Source organism: Trachinotus anak, unplaced genomic scaffold (assembly GCF_046630095.1).
Source record: "Trachinotus anak isolate AG129_WGS33_773 ecotype Australia unplaced genomic scaffold, CSIRO_AGI_Tana_v1 ptg000025l, whole genome shotgun sequence".
Lineage (NCBI taxonomy): Eukaryota > Metazoa > Chordata > Actinopteri > Carangiformes > Carangidae > Trachinotus > Trachinotus anak.
The window spans coordinates 7,515,350-7,527,484 of record NW_027273876.1 but is presented as its reverse complement, the minus strand read 5'-3'; the positions used below and the strand labels follow the sequence as shown (position 1 = coordinate 7,527,484).

Sequence of the window (12,135 nt, the reverse complement as noted above, 5' to 3'; positions counted from 1 at the left end):
CAGGGCTGCTGTTTCTCAGCAGTGAGAGCCCAATGAGAGGAGACACGGTGTGTCAGCTGAGCCACCGTCTGTAGCAATGACACATCTGAGGGAGTGTGACCATCAAAGACAGCAGCCCCCACTTCCTGCCAGCCGTCCAGACACACACACACACCCACAGACACACACACACACACACACACACACACACACACACACACACACACACACACACACACATATATATATATATATGCACACTCTTAATGGAGTGTGGGGATATGGCTGCCCGTCTGATCTTCCTCTCTTCAATAACATTAGAGGATGTGCAGGAGGAGGAGGAGGAGGAGGAGGAGGCTGGGGGGGGGGCGCTGACTGACAGCAGTATGTTAATATGGAACGTGGCAGATCACAGCTTCATAGACAGAACCATTCTGCCAGGTTGGGGATATTTTAAGAAGAGGAGGAAGGGAGGGCACATCAAAGAGCACTGCCGATTTTTTGTGAATGGCCACTGATGACTGCTAACTCCACAGGTCAAGAGGTCAAACAGTATTGAGCTCCAACATAAGTAGTTCAAGATTATATCTGACTACAGCTGCTGGTGTGCAGGCAGCGCTAATGTTCACTCCCTTCAGGATCTCATAGGTTTTTGTGATCATTTGGCCCAGAATGGCTGAATTTTTCAAAAAAACCAATGCAATAAAAGAAATGTCCCCCTCACTATAGTTAGGGAACTTTGATTGTGGAGACCGTGCTTGACGTTTGTTTATCTTTGGCTAATAAAAGCGGTTCTGATCTGGATTTTGGTGCTGCAGAATCCTTCGAGCTTTGCGGGAAATTTAGTGGGGATCTAAAAATGAAATGCAAAATCTTGAACTGGCTAAATTTCACCGTGATCACAAGTGCGCAAATTCCGAGGGGGGCCGAGGTGTGTTGCTCCCCGAAGATCTGCTCGTGATCTCTCCAGCAGGTGCCGTTGCCCACATTCAGAAGCGGATGAATCCAGAGAGAAGTGGATCTCAGTGGGAAAGGTAGCAGGACAGAGGGGACGGGTTACGTGCAGCCTCGGGCCTGGTGCTAACAAACAGGTAAATGCTCCTGACTCCAGCAGTTGACGTGCAGGTTGTTACACGTCTGGAAGGTGGGGCAAGTAAACACTAATGAGAGCAGATCGGCACAGCAGCAGCACCCCCCCCCCAACACACCAACACACACTTCCTCTTTCAGATGTAGAGCAGCCAGGCTTGGGTCTAAACCAGTACTGAAGGCTACATCTGTTCGCCCCTCAGCCACCCTTGCCAAAGCTGCAACCACGCCTTCGAGCACAAGCATTTGTGCCTGCACACACCCAGTGAACACAAGTCTGATGTAGAAACCAGTGTGCCAGTTAAACAAAACTAGTTTTCAAGTTTATATTCCCGCCCCCCCTCATGAGTGTTAATTTGAGAAATCGATGAAAACTCCATTTTAAAAAGATGTATGAACATATTTTTTGACGTACTTGGAGGCTTTCATGTTTTACAGCACTGCTAGAGATGCAGGTTTATAGGCAAAAGAGCCACAGCGATGGTTTTCCCAAAAAGTATTTTCCTTTCCTTGGCATAAAAATGCATTTTTCACTTCAAATTCAGAGTTAAAGAATTCATAGTTCAGAGTCTACACTCCCATCTCCCTCCTGCTGCATGACTTCTTTAAGCCCTGACCTTTAGCACAGTGAGACATCAAGAGCAGCGGTCACGCTCTGGAAGACCCGACAAATGGCCCGAGCCTCCTTACAGTCCATGTAGATTTACCGCTGAGAGGGAGCCCTCTTCTTTAACCAGCCTAATTATACTGTAAGCGCCCTTTTCCTGTAAGCGCTGGAACTTGGCTGCTGGATGTAGAGGCCTGTTAAATCCCCCTAAAGCACTTAAAGGGATTTTTAGAAAGCAAGTGGTAGAACGGGCCAACCTGCTGCCTGGAGACGAGGCTTCGGCTTGACCACGTTATGATCGAGGTTCACAGGTCCAATTCAGATGCTGGACTCGGGTCAGCGTGGGGTTCAAGCACAGGAGCAGTTGTACCATGGAGAAATCCCAGCCAGCTTTTATAGTAGTTTTTTCTTGCTTTGGATTTTTGTTTTCATTCCTGACTCTGCCTTATGCTGCATTACTGCTGTTTTGACTTTTTGTAGTTTCAACTTGGTGTCAAGAGTTTTCTTTTATGTTAACGAATCACTTCACCCGCATTAAAAAACACTTATTCTCTCTTGCAGCATCTGAATATGTACAGTTTGGGTTCGATCTGCTCAAGTTTTAAGATACATGCCCTAGAAAAAAGACAGATTTCATTGGTACTAATTTCTTTCATTAAAAACCAAATATCCCTATTCTTAACAGTACATTGATAAAAAAGAAAAAAAATAGACTTGGGGTGTTTTCACACCTGCCTTGTTTAGTTTAGCAGAATCAGACTCTAGTTCATATTTCCCTTTGGTACGATTTGTTTGGGCAGCTCTGAACGCAGCAAGTGTACTCCACACAACCGCACCAAGACCCTTGGAAGTGGTCTTGATCCAGTCACAAACAAACTGTGGAGTGGTTACTTTGTGGTGGGAACATGATCCGACCTCAGCCTGACCCAACCACAAGGTGTACTCTGCAAGTTCGAGCTAAATCACTCGCCTTATAGCCTCATGCGCTAGGTACACTGGGGTATAGACGAGCATGATCGGCAGCTGCTAGCAGCTAGTCAACAATCATAATCCACCGATCTGGACCACAGCAAAAAATTCTATAGGTTTAAGAAAAAAAGCCCTTAGATGCTAACTTTTCCTTACAGACAGCAATCTCTATACCCACTCCAAACTTTATGCACTGGGAATGAATAATGCAGTACAATCTTAGCCAAAGGTCATGCTTGTTCGCTCAACAACTTAGTTTAAGAGCTGAAACCTCTGAGGAAACAAGCTGTGAGTGCATCCAGCCAAGACAGGAGGAGACAGGAGAGTCGCTCCTCTTAACAGAAAGACACAGTCACTACACAACATCAGATACATGTCAGCAACAGGTTTATCCTTTTGCTCCACAAAACATCCAAACGTCCTCGGAGATTTTCTTTGTCCTTTATGCTCAGTGACACTTCTCTTTGGGATTTGGGAGTAAGATGGCTGATCCTCAATAGACTGGACATTCTCGGTGTGACAGGAGGCGGAGAGAGGGAGGGGGGAGAGAGCAGTGGTTGTGTAGTTTTCGGTGACGCAAGTCTAATTTCCCCACGGTGAATATTTATTCAGGAGGCCCAGGTTTATCCACTGAGAGGCACCTGCCGTGGCAGCAGCCAGGGTAAATAACCCCCCCTCCAGGCATGTATGCAGACACACATACAGATACACACAAGAGCCCCCTCACCCCCCCACCCCCTCAGCAGCGGTCCAGATAACAACCCTGAGTCAACACTGCCTCTCTGCTTTTGTTTCCTCTGCCTCCACTCCCACGTTCCAATCCCTGCAGAACCACAAGGACCAGGGCTGAAAAGATGTAGGGATGAGGGACAGAGAGATAGTGAAAGAGAAACACAGAGAGAGAGGGGAGGTCTAAATTACAGCATGGGAATGCAAATGAGTGTATTTTATTTGGGGGGAGCCAAGGAGGGCAGGCAGGCTTTATTTTCCAGGCAGGAACAGCCCCTCTGTGGCCTCTGGATCAGTTGCAGCAACAGCGAAGGGAAGAAAAGCGAACATTCTCACTCTGCCTTTTTACTTGGGGAGGAATAAAAAAAAAAAAGAAGAAGAAGAAAAAAAAAAAGAAATACAACAAATACAAAACCCACAACTCTCGCAGGCTGGTGCAGTCATAAAATAAAATGATATTTGGCCGTGCTTTCACACCATTGCCACCACCGCTGCCGCTGCTGCCACCTCCTCCTCTTTCCCATCTCTTCCTCACTCAGTCCCCCCTCTTCCTACTCCTCCACCCATAGCAGAGACACACTAAAGTTGCTGAAATATGGGCACAAATCACAGCCTGACCAAACACTCCACTGCCGCCGCTGTCACCTCCCCCATCTGGAAAAACAGAGCGAGAAAGCAAGAGTGTGAGCGAGAGGGAAAGGGACGAGGATGGAGGAAGCGTGGCGAGCCAGCTGCAGGTGGTCTCCAGATGTGGTGGCTCTGGGGACAGGCCACTCTGGCGCTGTTAAGGGGCGACTCAGAGCTCCCTCCTTCCCCTTTCCCTTCCATCGCTCCTCCTTCTCTTTCAGTGACAGGAGCCATCTGGCCTGGCAGAGAGAGTGGAGACGCAGCAGAGAGTCCCACCCTCCCAAGTGTGGCCCCTGCGTGCCACTCAGCAGAGTGCACGAGTAAATAAAATGCACGCACACACACAGATACGTGCACACACACACACACAATACCTCCTGCTTTCCCCCCGAAGCTGTCACATGGCTATTAACCCATCGAAGCTGCGGCCCAGCTGTGCTCCATTACGATAAATACACCAGGGTCGCCGGGTCTTGTCAGCCAGGAGTCAGCCATCAGATACTATGAGGTGTCCACTTACAGCCTTTTAAAGCTCACTTTGCTGAGGAGTTACAGCCATTTTCATCATCATACCCCCCCCCCCCCCCCCCCCCCCCCCCCCCGTTTCATCTCCTACACCCTCTGGAAAGAAACTCCCACCCACCTACTCGTCCACCTCCCTCTAGCATGGCAGATGATATTTCACACTTCCTCTGGAAGCACAGACCGCTTCCCCACTACCCACAACTCCCTGAAACCCACTGTAACTTCAGGTTGCCTTGCGGTCACTCGATACGACACCTGGAACACCTGACGCCTTCGAGCTTCACTGACGCTGCTCCGCTTCCTGTCAGCTGATGCTCTTCACTTCAGCTGAGGTGAAATTACCTCAAGGTAACAAGATGTTCTCAAAAAAGTGAGAAAAAAAGCCTCAAAACTGTTTCCTGGAAGACAAATAATCTGACTTGTTTTATTCATAGGAAAATAAAATAGCTTTCCCCCCCTCTCTCCAATTGTCAGTCATTACGACTCTTTTGAGAATAGTTTTGGAAAAGGTTAGCCAGTTAAACCCCTGGCTGCTTCCTGCAGGCACATTTGGTCTTTGTATGGCTTGGGAATACTCTTAAAAGGATTCCTGGGTAATTGTCTATGCTGCAGTAGAAATTGGGAATGGAGGAAAATGGACTGTAATGACTGAAAGGGTGCAGGGTAGTCGTAACATAATGGCCAATGAGAGAGGCACAGGGTCAGTGCAGCATGGCTCTCTCAAATATTATTGAATAAATAAAACACTCCATGTCCTATTAGCATGTACAACATACCAAACAGGGGAGGAGGGGCTCGCCCCTTGAGCAGTTTTTATTTATTTTATTTATTCATTATCTTAGCATCTGCTCTCTGGCATAAAGGAGGGTTTTTTAAGTCTCTGTCCTTCAGGGGAACAGCATTCAGCTTGCTTGTTAGACAAATAAAAACACTAATGCCAGCAAATGGTGAACACAGAAATATTCTAATGTGACTAAAATGTCCTAAAGAAAAAAAAAACAACAACACAGAGCTCTGTAGCTTGAAGTATTTTTCCTCCTTATCCTTGCTGCCCATTTTATATATTCTCACATGGGAGATGTTCTGAGAGTCCCTGCTGTGTTTGTTGGCTGCTGAGCTAAATGAACGGCACCCAGCAGCATTGATTTGCAGTGCGGGCTGCAGATCAAACCGCAGCACAAAAGACGAGGCAGAGGGACAATGGAGGAACACAGTGGGCCACGTGGGAAACGAATGACAACCGGTCGATCGGGATGACCACAACCGACCACTGGCGCGCTAGTTCCAGGAAGGGACATGCCTCAAAACATGCAACAGGGAAGGTTAGTGTCTCCACCGCAGCTACACAACAAGGTAAACCCACAGTGGTGGTCAGAGGAACGAGTCCTTCCAGAAACACACATTACTGTTCCACCTTTTTTTTAAATCCCTTTCTTTTCATCTCTTCTCTTTACTCATATTCTTCACTCTGCTCCCTGTCTCTCTCCTCCCCCTCTGCGCTGGACACGGATCATGACGAAAGTAAATATGTGAGCAAGGTAAAGCAATCGGTTAACCTTTGAAATACCCTGGCAAGGAGATCTGCCGCTCTTTACTCTTTTCAGCTGCAAAAAAAAACAAAAAAACAAAAAAAACCCCTCCAAAAAAAAAAAAAAACACAAGGTTGGCCACCACTTCAGAGGGGATATTCAATATCCATGAGCTTTTTCATTTCACACTGATGAATAATTCAGGGTGACCTGCCCACCACTGAGTGAGAGAGAGGGGGAGGGAGACACACAAAAAAAAGGGAGGACTGGGGAGGTGTGCAGAGGTAGTTGTCTGTTTTAGTGGATGCAGCTGTTGCCGTTCGACATGCATAAAACCTCCCCAGCTGCCATGGAGAATGGAATAAAAATACGGCAGAATCGACGACAGATAATTGGGGAGATTATACCAAAGTGCTGCTATTCTTACAAGCAGCAGCAAACACGCATACATCGCCGTTATCCTGTAAACAATACAGCCACGAGACAGGGAGACTAGTAGAATAAACATGAAAATGTGATCTCCAGAAATAGCTGGAAGATTCTTCTCACCAATCACAACATGTCAGAAGATGAGCACACACTGGGCCCGTTGAGGAGCATTCAGGGGCCGACGTGACAGCAGCTAAATTCCAATCAAGCGGCCTCAAGTCATCGATACAGAACCTGGAGTATTTTTCTTTGAAAAAATGTGAAAGAAGTAGCTGCTTCTTTTAATTTCAACTCAAGATTTTTCTGGCACATTCTTTTGGTTGTTTCAAATCCAATTTCAGATCCACTTAATCTTCAAATAAGTGTGAGGAATACAAAGTGCATATACAAAAGACTGAAACTGAAAATGTCTAACCATGACTCAGGTTCTTAATTCAACATTTTCAAAAGGATTTCACCACACCAGTCAGAAATTTAGGTTCAGAAATTCTCAAAAAGTTTTTGTCCATCACAAACTGATGAAAAATTCTCCCTGACTTATAAATGAGTTACGAGCAGTAGCAGCAGCATAGTAGATGGGAGAAAACCTAAGACTTAAGGCCCGCTTTCGGACCAGGAGTGGCGCGCCTGACCCTGTGCATAGGTCAGATGCTACTGTCGTGCACGCACACAAACACACACTTAAACACTCAAGCTGTCACAAGCAGGGGGAGACCAGCTGTTCCTCATTCGCTCGAAGGCCCCGTTCCCTCCATGGGTTGGCTGGCTTCGCAGAAACCATTAATCCCTCTGTGAACGCAACCGATGGTTTGGAAAGATCAACCATGAGAAAACAGCCAGGGAGGGTTGAGGGTGGGTGGGGTGCGAGGGGATGGGGCTCACCAGCACTTTTTTCTTTTCACTTGTTTCTTTCTTTTTTCTTTTTTTTCTTTTTTTTTTTTTTCCTCTCTGAAAAAACTACTGCAGTGGAAAAATAGATTTTCCTGGCCATATTTCCCCAGGGACAAAAACAATACAGAGGCTAAGTGGAGATGGAGCAGCAGATAGTTCATGTAACATTTACCAGGTTCTCGGGAAACTGGAGACACATGACAGAGGGTCTGCACACAGATAAGATGTTTAAGAATCCAGAGGTGACCAGTGATCATTTCACAACACCGTCTCTGCAGAGAGCATACAGCAGTGCAGGAGGAAAGTTTCAGAGGAGCGATGTGTTTTCGCTTTGGATTTGCACTTGAACTCTAGCACATTAGATCTGAAATGAAGCAATCACTGCGAGGTCAAAGCGCTGACTTTCAACTTTATTTTGACAGTTTGAACAGCGTCCAACACATAACCCCTTTTTGTCTTCTTGAAAAAACCGAGAGCGTCACATGATCTCATTCACTCTGGTCTTTTGTTGCAGTTGCTGAAGACCAGAGTGAAGGAAGAGGGTCCCTCAAACAAGGGAGTCAAGTGTGCAAAATATAATATTAAATATGATGAGTTCATTCAAGTTTTTGTTTACATGTGTGATTATTTTCTGTATCCCACAATAAGGTAGACAGGCGGGGGTTACAATTCCTGAACTGTTCATATGGTGGATGGAAACACTCTCACCACTGCATGTTAAACAGGCACTATAGGCATACATCCAGGTGTCAAGGCATGCAATTCATCCGAGCATCATGCTGAAGTGGTGTTGTAAGATATTAATACACGAGCAGAGTATTACACAGCCACATTCCCTGTAATAACCCCTGACCGATACCATGTGAGCCCAAACCTCTTGTCTGTCTCCGCTCATTCATATCAGTGGGATTAGTGCGGATGACACAGACTCCCACTGACACGTGATGGCTGTATAGTAGCATCCACACACACAAATCCATGCTAGTACTCATATACACACACACACACACACACACACACACACACACACACAGACACACACACAGACACACACACACACACACAGATGGCTGCAAGGATTTCCCCCCACTCCTAATTCTCAGTCTTTCCGAGACAGGTAACGTAAGCCATTAGCCCTCCACAATAACAACAGCAAGTAAGGAAGGGATCAATATACAGAGCAGTCAGGAAGTATTAGGACGGTGATTCATTGTAGTGTTGCTTCTGTACACATAGTTGAAATAACATAGTGCGATTTTATACATGTGTTTACATCCACATCAGGATATTGGATAGTGTAAGGTTTTATTTTATTTTGGGGGACAAAAATTAATTTGGGAACAAATCAACTTCAGGTCATCATAATGAAATTAAAATTAAAAACTGCTTGCCAAAGTAGAGCCAAAACAATGGCAATCTGTCCTATACTTTCTGACAGCCTAGTAAATAGTTCTGGTCAAAGGAAGAAAGAGACAGATAGAGGAAACCTAAGGTCTCGTCCCCATGTCCTGCTGTCAGCTCTGTCACATCCAGCCGGCCTTGGATGAAGACAAACACTTCCTGCTGCTGAGAGAGGGACATCTGTGTATATGTGTGGCAGGATAGTAAGGGGGGGGGGGGCAGCAGCATTGTGCATTGTGTATCAAACACACACACATATAAATCACGAGACACAAATTGAACATGTGAGGCAACACAAGCACTAAATCAAAGCAATCAAAAAGCAGAGTGGCTGCACAGGAAGATGGACACGCAAACACTCGCAGAAACACAGGCGTGTCCAGAAAGTCTAAGGCCACGCTGACACACGGGGAATGTTTTCTTTCTCACGAGCCAGTGGAAAACAGGCAGGAGCGCACACTGAAATCAATGTCAGACACCTGAACAAAGCAGTTTAGCCAAGGACAGCTGAGAGCACATTAGGCATGCATCCTCGTGGATGTCCTTCCAAACACAGGCAGGGAAATTAAAATCCCATTCAGGCCCCCCATGGGAGCCATGCACTAGAAGGTTACATAACTGTCAGCCGCAACAGTGATGGCTTCCTGTCAAAATGAGAGAAAAAAAAAAAAGGGACCTGCCATGTTTTTGAGCAACCTCCCAGGAAGCAGCGGATACAACTTGGGCACAGTGTCACCATGAAAAGAGACTTATACAGGTGAACCTGTCAGCTGACACATCCCATATGGCTACGAGGGCCCGTTGCCAAGTTCCACTCTCTCTCTCCTTCCTGTAAGCTACAAGCCCTGCCCCCTCCAAACACACCACCCACCATCCCCACACCGCCTCCTAATTCTCCAGCCCAGAAAAGTACAGCTGAAGATGTTCCGTGGATTATCTCCACAAGGAAACCACGTGCCGGCATTTGTGGGCAACATGCAAAGCGTCCACCTTAGTTAATCTACTGAGCACGCACACCATGCAGAATACGAGCCAATCACGTCTCTAGCTAGCGGGGTGGCTATCCTGCTTCATGTGACGCTAAAGTTCGGTTCACCCACCTGTGCTGCTCTGAGGGATGCCACTGACAGACAACTCCATGGCCAATGCGAGTGCTGCAAGGCGCTCTCCCTACTTTAGGTGGAAGGGAACTGTTGCAACTAAGCTCGACTCAAACGTTTAATGCCATTATTAACACTACTTACGGCTTTAGCCAACCAAGGCAGCGCCCAGGCGAGAGGAGTACACAGGCAGGGCCCTCCCACCTGCAACTTTTACAGAAATATTTTTAGCAGCGAGTAATTTCAGTTCTGCTCACATCTCTGCTTTCACAAGTCAGCTCTGAGAATAAATAAGGATTCAACAATATGGAAATGTGGATGCCTCACCGGCTTTGTGTAAATGTACACTTTGATGCAAGATGATAAAAAGACTGGTTTGTATTGGAAGAACTACCAATTTATTCAGTAGGTGCAAAAGGAATAATGTGTCAACTTTTCATCAATATGCATGTTTGAACATAAAACACCATGCATGTAATAAGAAAGGCTCTTCACTGGTGCACTAGAGCCTTTGCACAAAATGAGAAGCAATCTCTTGAGAGTGGGAGAGAGAGAGGGAGAGAGAGGGAGAGAGAGAGAGAGAGAGAGAGAGAGAGAGAGAGGGGGAAAGAGAGTAAGAGAAATGTTTTCATTAAGTGCCTTGCAACATCTTATTATTTTCACTCAATTTTCTCCTGCTCCAAACTGCAAATGGCTGCTCAAAAGGTAACAAGTGCACAAAATAAATGTGCAACACTGCATGCAGGGCTCCACTTTTCCCCTTTCCTTAAATGTGAAGATTATCTATCTCTGATTACCACTGAAACCTAGGTTGCCTGGCAACACACAATTAAGAAGTATGCTTTCCGATCGTCTGCAAGGGGCTGCCCATTATCAGATGAAGTTACTGAAGCAACAAATGTCAGCTAGATGCAAATGAGTTTGTTGTGCTAAAAGTGTATTTGAGTGGAGAAATATGGCTGCCACCATGACCTTGGAAAGGAGTGTATATTTGCATGAAGCTCCCGCCCCTGCTTCCCCCACAACTCCTTCACACTCCTCTGGATCTTGCACCTCGCTTCTTATTTCCTTGACAACACATGAAGGGAAGCCACTTCATAAAAGTCATTACTCTATAACAAGTGCAGCAGCCCACAGACCCATTAGAGAGGCAGGCAAGACACAGGGTTACTTGGCTGAAAGCAAGGTTAAAAGATTTAATTCTTCCCTAAGCTCATCAGCTCTCATCAGCAGGGAAATATATCAGCTTGTTAAGAGGAGAAATCAAGGCGTTTATGTGGAGAAATAAGCTGAGATAATGCCTCACAGGAGAATTCCCCCTCACTGTAAAGTGAACATAAAAAAGCTGCCACACTACTTGCATTAACCTTGTATGAGACAAAGAAGTTCCTTATAAAAATAAACATAATTATGAGTTCTGAGGATGAACAATAAATATATTCAAAGAAACGTGGTTAAAAAGAAAACACCTTTGTAGAAAACAAACAAAAAAGACAAGTTTCCTCTTGTTGTTTGCAACAGCACATTTATGAAACCGTCAAAAGTTATTTCTTTCATGGCTATCACTCCAGAAAAATGTAAATGGGTTCTTAAGAATTTGTAAGTGAGCATCATAACTGCTGTGGGATGTCTTGGGAGAATGTTGACAAGTGCACAGAGCTGAGGAAATTTCCTTCCAATGTACCTACCTACTGTCTGAAATGAGAGCGGCTGACTTTGTTTACAAGTACAAACAAATATGTGAAAGAGCATTTAGCTGAGCTGCAATGCAACCAGAATTTCAAACAAACAACAGGGTGTCTATAAAAAACAGTTACCTATTATAGTCTACACAACTATACATCCAATTAGTGTAACTGGATTTGAGTCAGTTAAGCCTCTGATTAGGAGAGAGTCCAGTGTAAAATAGAATGGCAGCTACTCTGCATCAAAGGAATAAACTTTAACATACTAAAGACAGGCTGGATGTTTCCGTGTTTTTGATATTTACTGTCTTGTAAAAAAAAAAAAAGAGATGTAGGAGTATATTCAGAGAACAGCTACTAAACACTATCCTCTATTTTGTGTTTTGTGTCAGGCTTGTTTGTGAGTGCTCATCGGTTATTAAATTTTCACCACAACAAGAGAACAAACCAAGTGGAAGAAACTTAAAAAAAACCAAGGTGGAACTACAAAAACTACTGACCAATAAACAAAGTGAATGTAAAGGACCCAAAAAATCTTCAACTCAATAACTGGAGCACTGCTCATAAGAAATGTT

At 45.3% G+C, this 12,135-nt stretch overlaps 1 protein-coding gene across 5 annotated transcripts in view; it reads right to left on the bottom strand.

Moving 5' to 3' along the window:
* Positions 1-12,135, bottom strand: part of ctbp2l (C-terminal binding protein 2, like) — an 89,060-nt gene that overhangs the window by 26,391 nt on the left and 50,534 nt on the right. The gene's annotated exons all lie outside the window — the stretch shown is intronic.